The following is a 14,767-nucleotide window of genomic DNA, read 5'->3' on the forward strand; positions in this document are numbered from 1 at the left end:
CGTACGTGTGCGCGTGCGCGGGGGGGGGGAGTTGGCGCCACCTGAGTGTGGGCCCAGGAGTGGGCCATGCGTCTCAGGCTTCTAACCTGCAGCCCTCGTGGAACTTGGCTTACAGAGCCCCCGGGCAAAGGGGCGCGGGTGTGGGTTGGCTACGCGCTGCCTTCATGGAAGGGAGGGGGGCGTCGCGTGGTCCCCGGACCAGGGAGCTTTGCGCGCTGCAAGACCGTTAACCCAAAAGTTTACGAGGGGGTGGGAAGGGGGCGGGGCTCCTGGGGGAAAGCAGTGCCACCTCACCTCCCTGATTTGTAAATGGCTTTGGGTGGGGGGGAGGGCAACAGTGGCTTTCGGCCCTGGAGGGGGGAGGGGTCACTCTCTGCCTGCAGACAACCCGAGCTCCCTGCTTCCCGGGGAGGTTGAGAGGAATGTAGAGTTTACCCAGCTGCCCCAAGCTGTGGTATTTCCCCAAGACTTTCTGTTCCCCATAAACAAACAGAGGAAGGCCCACAGTTCGGTCCAGGTGTCAATTATCTAGTTTGTGGATTTCCCAGGTTCTTTGTACTCTGGCTCTGACTTTCGGCTTTTTAAACTCTGTGATTACTTGTGGGCACTGGGTCAGGAAATGGAAATACATCGGTTTTACAAATGTTATTTCTGTTATTCAACAAAGGTCACAACTTTTCACGAAATAAAATTTTGGTAAATTGTAGGTATGATGGCTTAATGGGGAGAAGGGGATGTAAACAAGCTTTATTAAGCACCTGCTGTGTGCAAGGAACTGTGCGAAATACATTATAGGTATCTCGCTTAATCTTCACAACAACCCTGGTAGGTAGGTGCTATTATTATCCCCATTCTACAGTCGAAGAAATTGATGTATGGAGAGGTTTAAAGTGACTTGCTAGGGGAGTGACTGAGGCTGTCTTTGAACTCAATTCTCCCTGATTCCAGCCCCAGCCCGCTGTCCAATCATTGACCGGCAATAGTGACCCCAAAGGATTCGATGGTGAAACATGCCTTTAGAATCAGTATAAAGGTAATGGACGATATCCGGAAAATAAGGCATATGTTTACAGACACAGCCAATGTATTTATTTTGCTTGACTGTACTTGTTTAAACAAAGAGTTCTTTTAGGAGAGGGAAAACCATTAGGAAATGACAGATTTAAAAATATCAGTTATTAAAAAAACACAAAAACACTGGTTTGGAGCTGCAGAATTTGAAGGCACATCTGAGTTCATCTAGTACAACCCCTGTATGATTGAGAATTCCACAACATCCCAATAACTTTCATCCACTTTCTATTTGACTCTAGAATCAGGAAACTCAACTCATTTTAGGCTGTCCATTCCACTTTTGAACAATACAATTGTCAAGTTTCTCTTTTCATCCAGCCCAAATCAGTCTTTACAGTTTCCACCCATTTTTCTCAGTTGCCCCCTGGAGTGGAACCTTTACTGATGCTGGTCTCAGGTTTTTGTTTTATCTGTAGAATAGAGGTAATACTACTACTTCCTACCTTACAGTATTGTTGTTAGAAAAGTAGTACAAATGTAAGTCATTTTAGGAAGCTTACTATTTAAAGAAATGCCAGGGTAAATTGATATATTTTGTAAACGTGAGTTTGCTTGCAAAACATGTTACATATGTTAACCCATTTTTTTCCTCACAACAAGTATGAAGTAGGCACTATTATCATCCCCATTTTTCAAATAAAGAAACTGAGGCACAGAGAGGTTAAGTGACTTACCCAGTCACAGGAGTTTACCAAGGCCTACACTCTATCCATTTCGACTCCCAGCTCCCTAATGCTGGTTACATATGTTTTTGATAAAAGTTGCATTGGAAGCAAATATTAAAGTTCATTAGGAAAACAGATTAGGGATTAGTTTTGGAAATTCTGTCCCACATCTTTTCCTAGTATTCTGTGAAATACCTTCACCATACTCAATTACTTATCTATATATAAATATAGGTGTATTCTTTGGATTTAGGAGACTGTTATAGAAATCAACATCTTTAATCACATTTACAGAAACTTTAAACTTTCCAAGAAAAAATAAGCTATAAAATAAAAAGATGCTCTTTCAAATAAAGGGCCCTGAAAGGCTAATTCTGCATGCCTGCAATCCAACTACCATGTTTAGGGAGAAGGGAGAAGCCCATGTAAGTAAAGAATTACAAAAGGATAGTGCTGAGTTTCCTGTGATCATTGAATCTGTAAGCAGGATGTAAACATCCCCTTTCCTTGAAAGTAAATCATTTAAGTAGAAAGATTCAATTTATTTTGTAGAACACAAGTGCTTTGTATTTGCAACTGGTTATTGACATTGAAATTAGTATGCCTGCACTATTTGTGAAATTGCTAATCAAGTTTCATCTTTAAACTGTACCTAAATGATGCCTGTTCAGCTTAACCATTTATTTATTCATTCAATAGGCATCTATTATGTATAGTACACTCTGCTAGGCTGTATGTAGCATACAAAGTATTGTGGGAAGACCCCCTTCTTAGTCGAAGACCTGGGTTCTGGTCCAGACTTGATCTCTTGCAACTGTAACCCCAGTCCCAAAGCTCATTAGTATGGAACTCTCCCCTCTTTGGTGATGAATCCTCTGTCCTGTGTGAGTAAAGTTAAAGTGAACTAGATGAAGACCTAATAAAACTGAATCCCATACCAATGGACTTTGAGAATGGGGTTGCACTACTATGTGTTCTTGGGCAAGTCTGGGCCAGTTTCTTATCTGTAAATGGCAATTGAGATCTAAAACTCCATCCATCTCTAAAATTCTATCTATAGTGTTCTACCTGCCTTTAAGACCATTCAGTAAGAGAAGAAACCTCTTCAGGCTGGAAACTCACTATAGCACTGGAATTAACACAATGGAAATATCAAAATCTGTCCCCCTCTTGCCTTTCCAGGCTTCTTATACTTTATTCCCCTCCACACACTATCCAGTGTCACTTTTTTTTCTGGTAAAGTACTTTTTAATATTAATTTATTTTGATTTATCAACAGTCACTTCCATATGCATTTGAGTTTAAAATATTTCTCCCCCTTCCTCCCTACCACCCTCCCCAAGACAGTGTACAATCTGATACAGGCTGTACATATACATTCCTATTAAACATATTTTCACAGTAGTGATGTTATAAGTAAGAATTAGAACCGATAGGAGGAACCACCAGAAAGAGGAAACAAAACTCAACAGAAGAAAAAAAATAGCAAATAGTATGCTTCTGATCTGCTTTCAAACTCCATAATTCTTTCTTTGGATGTGGATAGCATTTTCCCTCCTGAGGCCTTTGGAGATGCCTTAGATCCTTGTATTGCTGGGAAGGGTTAAGTTTATCAATATTACTCATCTCACAATGTGGCTATTATTGTGGACAACGTTCTCTTGGTTCTGCTCACTTCACTCAGCATCAGACCGTACAAGTCTTTCCAGGTTTTTCTGAAGTCAGCCTGTTCATCATTTTTATAGCACAATACTATTCCATTATATTCATATACCACAACTTGTTCAGCCATTCCCCAATTGATGGGCATCCTCTCAATTTCTAATTCTTTGCCACCACAAAAAGAGCCGCTATAAATATTTTTTGTACATGTGGGTCCTTTTCCCATTTGTATGATCTCTTTGAGATACAGCCCTAGAAGTGCTATTGCTGGATCAAAGGGTATGCACATTTTTATAGCCCTTTGGGCATAGTTCCAAATTGCTCTCCAAAATGGTTGGATCATTTCACAACTCCACTAACGATGCATTACTATCCCAATTTTGCCACATTTTCTCCAGCATTTATCATTTTCTTGTTTTCTCATCTTGGCCAGTCTGATAGGTATGATACCTCAGAGTTGTTTTGATTTGTATTTATCTAATCAATAGTGATCTAGAGCATTTTTTCATATGACTATAGATGGCTTTCATTTCTTTATCTGAGAACTGCCTGTTCATATCCTTTGACCATTTATCAGTTAGGGAATGACTTGTATTCTTATAAATTTGACTTAATTCCCTATGTATTTTAGAAATAAGACACTTATCAGAGAGACTGGTTGAAAAAATTCCCAATTTTCTACCTTTGTTCTAATCTTAGTTGCATTGACTTTGTGCAAAAACTTTTCAATTTAATGTAATCAAAGTTATCCATTTTGCTTTTTGTAATGTTTTCTATCTCCTGTTTGGTCATGAATTCTTCTGTTCTCCATAAATCTGATGGGTAAACTATTCCTTGCTCTCCCAGTTTTGCTTATAGTATCAGCCTTTATATCTAAGTCATGAACCCATTTTGACTTTATTTTGGTATATGGTGTGAGATTTTGATCAATGCCTAGTTTCTGCCATACTCTTTTCCAGGTTTCCCAGCAGTTTTTTTCAAAGAGTGGGATCTTGTCCCAGAAGCTGGGGTCTTTGGGTTTATCAAATAATAGATTACTGTAGTCACTGACTACTGTATCTTGCACACTTAACCTATTCCACTGATCCACCTCCCTATTTCTTAGCCAGTACCAAGCAGTTTTGATGATTGCTACTTTATAATACAATTTAAGATCTGGAATTGCTAGGCCACCTTCCCCTGCATTTCTTTTCGTTAGTTCCCTTGATATTCTGGACCTTTTGTTCTTCCAAATGAATCTTGTTATTATTTTTTCTAACTCTATAAAATTTTTTTTGGTAGTTTGGTTGGTGTGGCACTGAATAAGTAAATTAGCTTAGGTAGAATTGTCATTTTTGTTATATTAGCTTGGCCTGCCCATGAGCAACTGATGTGTTTCCAGTTATTTAGATCTGATTTTATTTGTGTGAAAAGTGTTTTGTAACTGTGTTCATAGAGTTCCTGGGTTTGTTTCAGGAGGTAGACTCCTAAATATTTTTATAATGTCTGCCTTAAGTTTAAATGGAATTTCTCTTTCTATCTCTTGCTGTTGGGCTTTGTTGGTAATATATAGAAATGCTGATGATTTATGTGGGTTTATTTTATAGCCTGTAACATTGCTAAAGTTGTTTATTATTTCAAGTAGTTTTTTTCTTGAATCTCTAGTATTCTCTAAGTATATCATATCATCTGCAAAGAGTGATAGCTTTGTTTCTTCTTTGCTTATTCTAATGTCTTCAATTTCTTTTTCTTCTCTTTTGCTAAAGCTAACATTTCCACTAGGATATATATTTTTAAATTAATTTATTTTGATTTATCAACTATCACTTCCATGTGCTTTTGAGTTGAAAATTTTTCTCCCCCTTCTTCCCCATCACCCTCCCCAAGACGGTGCACAATTACACTTACATACCCATTAAACATATTTTCGTATTAGTGAAGTTGTAAGTAAAAATTCAAACCAATAGGAGGAACCATCAGAAAGATGAAACAAAACTCAACAGAAGGTAAAAATAAGTGATAGTGATTCAACTTCCATAGTTCTTTCTTTGGATGTGGACAGCATTTTCCATCCCCGAGACCTCTAGAGATGTCTTAGATCCTCGTAATGCTGAGAAGGGTTCAGTTTAACAATCTTAGTCATTGCATAACATGGCTGTTATTGTGTACAAAGTCCTCTTGGTTCTGCTCACTTCACTCGGCGTCAGACCATATAAGTCTTTCTAGGTTTTTCTAAAGTCAGCCTGTTCATCATTTCTTATAGCACAATAGTATTCCATTACATTCATATACCACAACTTGCTCAGCCATTCCCCAATTGATGGGCATCCTCTCAATTTCCAATTCTTTGCCACCACAAAAAGAGCTGCTATGAATATTTTTGTACATGTGGGTCCTTTTCCCATTTGTTTGATCTCTTTGGGATATAGCCCTAGAAGTGCTATTGCTGGATCAAAGGGTATGCACATTTTTGTAGCCCTTTGGGCATAGTTCCAAATTGTTCTCCAAAATGGTTGGATCATTTCACAACTCCACCAACAATGTATTAGTGTTCCAATTTTCCCACATCTTCTCCAACATTTATCATTTTCCTGTTTTGTCATGTTGGCCAATCTGATAGGTGTGATGTGGTACCTCAGAGTTGTTTTGATTTGCATTTCTCTAATCAATAAATTTAGAGCATTTTTTCATATGACTATAGATGGCTTTAATTTCTTCATCTGAGAACTGTCTGTTCATATCCTTTGACCATTTATCAATTGGGGAATGGCTTGTGTTCTTATAAATTTGTCTTAATTCTCTATATATTTTAGAAATGAGGCCTTTATCAGAGAGACTGGTTGTAAAAATTCTTTCCCAATTTTCTACCTTCCTTCTAATCTTAGTTGCATTGGCTTTGTTTGTGCAAAAACTTTTCAATTTAATGTAATCAAAATTATCCATTTTGCTTTTCATAATGTTCTCTATCTCCTGTTTGGTCATGAATTCTTCTGTTCTCCATAGATCTGATAGGTAAACTATTCCTTGTTCTCCCAGTTTACTTATGGTATCAGCCTTTATATCTAAGTCATGAACCCATTTTGACTTTATTTTGGTATATGGTGTGAGATTTGGGTCTATGCCTAGTTTCTGCCATACTCTTTTCCAGTTTTCCCAGCAGTTTTTTTCAAAGAGTGGGTTCTTATCCCAGAAGCTGGGGTCTTTGGGTTTATCAAATAATAGATTACTATAGTCATTGACTACTGTGTCTTGCATATTTAACCTATTCCACTGATCCACCTCCCTATTTCTTAGCCAGTACCAAGCAGTTTTGATGATTGCTGCTTTATAATACAATATGAGGTCTGGAATTGCTAGGCCATCTTCCCCTGCATTTCTTTTCATTAGTTCCTTTGATATTCTGGGCCTTTTGTTTTTCCAAATGAATTTTGTTATTATTTTTTCTAACTCTATAAAATAATTTTTGGTAGTTTGATTGGTATGGCACTGAATAAGTAAATTAGCTTAGGTAGGATTGTCATTTTTATTATATTAGCTCGGCCTACCCATGAGCAACTGATGTTTTTCCAGTTATTTAGATCTGATTTTATTTGTGTGAAAAGTGTTTTGTAATTGTGTTCATAGAGTTCCTGGGTTTGTTTTGGTAGGAAGACTCCTAATTATTTTATAATGTCTACAGTAAGTTTAAATGGGATTTCTCTTTCTATCTCTTGCTGTTGGGCTTTGTTGGTAATATATAGAAATGCTGATGATTTATGTGGGTTTATTTTATAGCCTGCAACTTTGCTAAAGTTGTTTATTATTTCAAGTAGTTTTTTACTTGATTCTCTAGGATTCTCTAAGTATATCATAATGTCATCTGCAAAGAGTGATAGCTTTGTTTCTTCTTTGCCTATTCTAATGCCTTCAATTTCTTTTTCTTCTCTTATTGCTAAGCTAAGGTTTCCAGTACAATATTGAATAACAGTGGTGATAATGGACATCCTTGTTTCACCCCTGATCTTATTGGAAATGCTTCTAGCCTGTCCCCATTACATATAATGCTTGCTGAAGGTTTTAGATATGCTATTTATTATTTTAAGGAAGACTCCATTTATACCTATGCTTTCTAATGTTTTTAATAGGAATGGGTGTTGTATTTTATCAAAAGCTTTTCTGCATCTATTGAGATGATCATGTGGTTTCTGTTGTTCATATGCTCAATGATGCTGATAGTTTTCCTAATATTGAACCAACCCTGCATTCCTGGTATAAATCCTACCTGGTCATAGTGTATTATTCTTGTGATAAGTTGCTGCAATCTATTTGCTAGTATTTTGTTTAAAATTTTTGCATCTATATTCATTAGAGAAATTGGTCTATAATTTTCTTTCTCTATTTTGACTCTTCCTGGTTTAGGTATCAACACCATATTTGTATCATAAAAAGAATTTGGTAAGACTCCTTCTTCACCTATTTTCCCAAATAGTCTATATAGTATTGGAATTAATTGTTCTTTAAATGTTTGATAGAATTCACATGTAAATCCATCTGGCCCTGGAGATTTTTTCCTAGGGAGTTCATCAATGGCTTGTTCAATTTCTTTTTCTGAGAAGGGGTTATTTAAGTATTTTACTTCCTCTTCGTTAATCTGGGCAATTTATATTTTTGTAAATATGTATCCATTTCACTAAGATTGTCAAATTTGTTGGCATATAGTTGGGCAAAATAATTCCTAATTATTGTTTTAATTTCCTCTTCCTTGGTGGTAGCTTCCCTTTTCATTCTTGATACTAGTAATTTGGTTTTCTTCTTTCTTTTTTTAAATTAAATTAACCAAAGGTTTCTATTTTATTGGTTTTTTCATAAAACCAGCTCTTAGTTTTATTTATTAGTTCAATAGTTTTCTTAATTTCAATTTTATTAATTTTTCCTTTGGTTTTCAATATTTCTAATTTGGTTTTAGTTGAGGATTTTTAATTTGTTCTTTTTCTAGTTTTTTTAGTTGTATGCCCAATTCATTAATCTCCTCTTTTTCTATTTTATTTATGTAAGCATTTAGAGATATAAAACTTCCCCTAAGAACTGCTTTCTGCATCCCATAGTTTTGGTATGTTGTCTCATTATTGTCATTCTCTTGAATGAAATTATTGATTGTTTCTATGATTTGTTGTTTGACCCAATCATTTTTTAGGATTAGATTATTTAGTTTCCAATTATTTTTTAGTCTATCTTTCCATGGCCCTTTATTACATATAATTTTTATTGCATCATGATCTGAAAAGGATGCATTTAATATTTCTGCCTTTCTGCATTGGATTGTGAGGTTTTTATGCCCTAGTACATGGTCAATTTTTGTGTATGTGCCATGTACTGCAGAAAAAAGTATATTCCTTTCTATCCCCATTCAGTTTTCTCCAGAGGTCTATCATACCTAACTTTTCTAATGTTCTATTCACCTCCTTAACTTCTTTCTTGTTTATTTTGTGGTTAGATTTATCTAGTGCAGAGAGGGGGAGGTTCAGGTCCCCACTAGTATAGTTTTGCTGTCTATTTCTTCCTGTAACTCCCTGAACTTCTCCTTAAGAATTTGGATGCTATACCATTTGGTGCATATATGTTTAGTAATGATATTACTTCATTGTCTATGGTGCCTTTTTAGTTTCCTTCCTTATCTCTTTTGATTAGATCTATTTTTGCTTTTGCTTTGTCTGAGATCAGGATTGCTACCCCTGCTTTTTTTACTTCAGCTGAAGCATAATATATTCTGCTCCAGCCTTTTACCTTTACCCTGTATGTGTCACTCTTTTTCAAATGTGTTTCCTGTAAACAACATATTGTAGGATTATGGTTTTTAATCCATTCTGCTCCTTTCCGTTTTATGGGAGAGTTCATCCCATTCACATTCACAGTTATGATTACTATCTGTGTCTTTTTCTCCATCCTTTTCCCCCTTTATGCTTTTCTTTCTCCTTTTTCCTCCTTCACTAGTGTTTTGCTTTTGACCACTGCCTCCTTCAGTCCTCTCCCTTTATTATCCCTTTCCCTTTTCTTCCCCTTTATCTTACTGCTTCTTCCCTCCCTTCTTCCCCCTCCCTTTTCTTTCCCCTTTTCCCTCCTACTGCCTATAGGGCAAGTTAGATTTCTATACCTAACTGATTATGTTATGCCCTTCTTGAGCCAAATCTGATGAGAGTAAGGTTCAAACAATGCTCACCCCTCCCTTCTTTCCCTCTGCTGTAATAGGATTTTGTGTCTTTTCCTGTAATGTAATTTACCCTTGTCTGCCTCCTCCTTTCTCAGTACATTTTCTAAGATCAGATTATCCACTTATTTGGATCCATTTAACCCACTTGATTAGATTTTTTTTTATCATTACATCAAAGTCAACTAATATCCACCCCTTTATGTATACTCCTTTAACATGGTGTAATAACAATACAGTTCTCAAGGTTGCAAGTGTCATCTTCCCTTGTAGGGATGTAAACAGCCCTTATTAACAACATATTGTATCTTTTGTCCCATTTACCTTTTTATGTCCTTCTTGAGTCTGTACTTGAAGATCAAATTTTTTGTTGAGCTCTGGTCTTTTTATCAGGAAGTTTGGAAGTCTCCTATTTCATTGAATATCCATCTCCTCCCTTGAAAATGATGCTCATTTTTGCTGGGTAATTGATCCTTGGCTGCATCCAAGCTCCTTTGCCTTACAGAATATCATGTTCCATGCCCTGTCTTTTAATGTAGAAGCTGCAAGGTCCTGTGTAATCCTGACTGTGGTTCCATGATATTTAAATTGTTTCTTTCTGGCTGCTTGCAGCACCTTCTCTTTCATCTGGTAATTTTGGAATTTTGCTATTATTTCCTTGGCATTTCAATTTGGGATCTCTTTCAGGTGGTGATGGTGGATTCTTTCTATGGTTATTTTCCCTTCTGGTTCTAGGACTTCAGGGCAGTTTTCCTTTATGATTTCCTGAAAGATACTGTCCAGGCTCTTTTTTTCATCATGATTTTCAGGTAGTCCAATAATTTTTAAATTGTCTCTCCTGTCATTTTCCAGGTCGTTGTTTTACCATGAGGTATTTTACATTTTCATCTATTTTTTCATTTTTTTGTTTCTGTTTGACTGATTCTTGCTCTCTCATAGAGACATTAGTTTCCATTTGTCCAATTCTAGTTTTTAACAGATTGTTTTCTTCTGTTAGTTTTTGTACCCTTCCTTTGGCCAATTGTGTTTTTTAGGGACTTGTTTTCTTCAGTGTATTTTTTTCCAATTGGCCAATTGTATTTTTAAGGACTCTTCTTCTCTCATTTGACTTTAAAATCCTTCTTGACTGCTCTTCTAAGAAGGCTTTTTGGGCTTCAGACCAGTTCATATTCCCTTTTGGTTGCAGATGTGGGTTTGTTGACAATGTTGTCCTCTTCAGAATTTCTGTCTTGATCTTCACTCTTCTCATAATATGAATCTATGGTATTTCTTTTTACTCATGGTGTTTCTTTATTCCCTGGCCTTTAAAGAGATTGAGCTCTCCTACTGGGGAACAGAGGGCACTGACCCAAGCTTCTTGTGTTGGGAGCCTAGGTCTTGGTCACTGGCTTTGTGTGCTGGGGCCTCTTATGTTGGCAATTGGAGGCTGTAGGTTCTGGCAGCTTACCTGGTTGGGCTGGAATCAGCAAGGCTGGAACTTTCAGGCAATTCTAGGTTGCCTGCTTTTCCTTTCCTTTAGCTTTCTTCAGCTCCTTTTAGATGGTGCTGCAGGGTGTTTATCCCTGGGGCCCCTTTGCTTCCCTTATTTTTGCTAGGCACTGGGGATTCTTTTGGTAGAATGTGAGGCACCTGGTGGTTTTCTGAACTGGTTTCCACCAGTTCCACTGCTCTCACTGAGGCACTTCGGGGTCCAGGTGTTGGTGTTTGCCTGCTCCACCACTTGGTTTTCAGGATCTCCTTTTCGTGTGCTAAAGTGAGGCTTTCTGCTAGGTTGCTGGAATGTCTCCTGTTCCATACTGCTCCCCCTTCCCCAGGGCAAGAGGGGCCTTTCCTGTTAATCCCTCAAGTTACCTGGGCTAGTGGACTGCTGCTCCCTGTCTTTCTTCTGGTTCAGCTGTTCCAGGGTTTTTCCTGGGGCAATATTTTCTGGGCTGTCAGAGGTTGATAGGGGAGGATGAGAGCGACTACCTTTTTACTCTGCCATCTTGGCTCCCGGAAGCAGAAGTCTGGCCCAGTGTCACTTTTCTTTGGCTGTCCCCACAGCTGGAATGATCTCCCTTCTTAGCAGCTACTGGCTACTCCAGCTTCCTCCAAAACTCAGTTCAAAGCCCGTCTTCTGAAAGAAGCCTTTCAGAGTCTTCCTCCTACCATCCCCAAATTGGTACCTTCCCTGAGATTATCTGCTATTTACCTGGTTGTTTGCATGTTGTGGCTGTCATTAGAATGTGAACTCCCTGACTGCAAAGACTATGGTTTTACCTTTCTTTGTGTCCCCAGAGCTTAACATGGTGCCTGGCACATAGTAATCACTTAAATGCTTGATAATGATGATGACATTTCATTGCTAACCTAATCTAAATGAAGGAAAACTACTTTCCATTAACCTTCCCTCTTGTCTCATTTCACTAATTACCATATATAATTTATAGTTTGTTTCTCTTTGAATTATTTTATTTTCCTATCCAAGCTTTCACTTTACCTTTTATTTCATTCCCTGTGACAACCTTTCCAATCTCTCCCTTTTATTGGGCCCTTCCCTTACAAATTGGACATAGATGAATTGAGCTCTGACCTGTAACTAAAAGGAAATGATAATAGGCTTGGATTTGTGGAAAAAAAGGGAAAGGGGTATTTCATATCAGCTAATAAAAAATAATAACAGTTATATCTTATAGTAGAAAATAATCGTAGACTACTTTTACATAGTGATAGTATAGAATTTTAGAGATGGAAGGAGAGATTATCAATCACAATGGCAATAAAGCCAGAACAACAAAGAAATTTAGTCTTTCTAATTTGTTGTAAAGATGTCACATGATTCTGGAATCATAAATAACGCAGCAGTGACTGGTAAAATTTGCAGATCTGTGAAGATTTATGACCAGCCATTTCCATTATACTGGCTCACTAACCACATAGCTTTATACATTTCTTGATTAAGGGAGGTGAAACACTTTACCACCACAAAATCTATTATGAAAAATAAACATATTTTTATTAAAGACTAAGGAAGGGAAGCATTCAGAAAGTTCTTTAGTAACTCTCAGTTTTATTTCCTAATTTTGATCTTTTACAAAGCAAAAATAAAATGTAATCAAAGGCTACTATTAATTGCGTATGTGAAATGAATATGAGGCGGCATAACTTGGTGAGGGGAGGGATAGGTGATCACAGTATTTGGCAACTGGATCAATATTTAGCTCCTAAAGTAGAAGAATTGGCAATGGCATGCTACTCCAGTAGTCATCCCTTATGAATGCATTTATAAATTTCAGTACTAGGGATAAACTATTCAAAAAATATTTACTGGTAGGGTTTTAAAAGTCATATCCTCTTTGAAGTGATAGGAGTCCAGTAAGCATCTGATTTCACCCACTACTATGCAAATAAAAATCCCTGTTAGTTATTGCCTTATATTTCTCCTCAGCTAATCTTGAAAAAGCTACCTACACTTGGTGCCACCCCTTCTTTCACCCCCTTCTAATGCTTCTGCATTCTAGCTTTCTACCTTATCATTCAATGAAACAGCTTCTATCTCTTTAATTGCCTATTCTAATGGCTTTCTCTCAATCCATATTCTTCTTGACCTTTCTGCAGCATTTGACACTTGACTACACCCTCCCATTAGATAATCTCTCCTCTCAGGATTTTTGTGAACCTGCTTTCTCTTCTGAACCTCTTTCCTACCTATCTTACTGCTCCTTCTCAGTCTGTTTTGCTAGATCTTCATGTGTCACATCCACTAAATGTGAATATACCACAAACTTCTTTCCTGGGCCCTCTTTTCTCTTTATACCCTTGCTTGGTGACCTCATGGGCCTAATTGGTTTAATTATCATCTCTATGCAGATGATTCGTAGACCTATAGATCCAGTATTATGCTGTCTTCTCCTGTGTTTTAATTTCATATCACTGTCTAATGGACATTTCAAAATAAATGTCCCATAGGTATCTCAAACTCAATATATCCATCCTTCCAGCCACTCAGGTTCACAATTATTATCAGCTCCTCACTGTCACTCACCTACCTATCCAATCACTTGCCAAATCTCTTAGTTTCTCTCTACATAATGCCTCTAGTACATGTCCACTTCTTCACATAGCCACCAATATAGTTTAGGTTGACATCATATTTCTCTTGGACTATTGCAGTAGTTTTCTAACTGGTTTCTTTGCTTCAAATTTTCCTCCACTCCAAACCATCTGTCATACTGCCACCAAAGTGATTTTCCTGAAACATGGACCTGAACATATAACCCCCCATACACACATTAAATATACTCAACTTCCTATTGTCTCTAGCAAAAAAATATAAATTTCCCTGTTTGGCATTAAAAGCTTTTCACAACTTAGCACCTTCTTATTTTTTTAGTCATATATATGTCTCTCTCTCTCTCTCTCTCTCTCTCTATATATATATATATATACACACATACACACACACACACACATATATATATATATACGTATATATATATATATACATATACGTATATGTATATATATATATATATATATATATATACATATACGTATATATATATATATATATATATATATATATATATATATATATATATATTTTGGTGGGGGGGAGGCTAGACAATGGGGTTAAGTGACTTGCGCAGGGTCACACAGCTAGTAAGTGTTATGTGTCTGAGGCCAGGTTTGAATTCAGGTCCTCCTGAATCCAGGGCCAGTGCTCTATCTATAGTACCACCAGCTGCCCTAGTCATCTTACATTTTGGGTAGCTAGATGGCCCAGTGGATAGAGCGCCAGGCTGATCATAGGAAGACTCATCTTGAATTCAAATCTGGCCTCAGGTACTTACTAGCTTTGTGACCCTAGGCAAACCCTGTTTACCTTAGTTTCCTTATCTGTAAAATGAGCTGGCGAAGGAAATGGCAAACCACTCTAGTATCTTTGCCAAGAAAACCCCAAATGGGGTCACGAAGAGTCAGACAACACTAAAAAATGACTGAATAACACATATTACTCTCTTCCATGTACTATACAGTAGCCATTATAGACAAGTGACACTTAATATCACATCTCCATGAGTTTGCACTAGCTATCTTCTATGTCTGGAATGTTCTATCTCCTCTATCTGTCCTTCAAGTCTCAATTCAGATCCTATCTTCTGCAAGAGGCCTTTCCCTGTTTTGCCATTGCCCTCCTCCCATAGCATGCTTAATAAGTTGG

The sequence above is a fragment of the Phascolarctos cinereus genome, unplaced genomic scaffold (assembly GCF_003287225.1).
Source record: "Phascolarctos cinereus isolate Bilbo 61053 unplaced genomic scaffold, phaCin_HiC Scaffold_4;HRSCAF=312, whole genome shotgun sequence".
In the NCBI taxonomy this organism is placed as follows: domain Eukaryota; kingdom Metazoa; phylum Chordata; class Mammalia; order Diprotodontia; family Phascolarctidae; genus Phascolarctos; species Phascolarctos cinereus.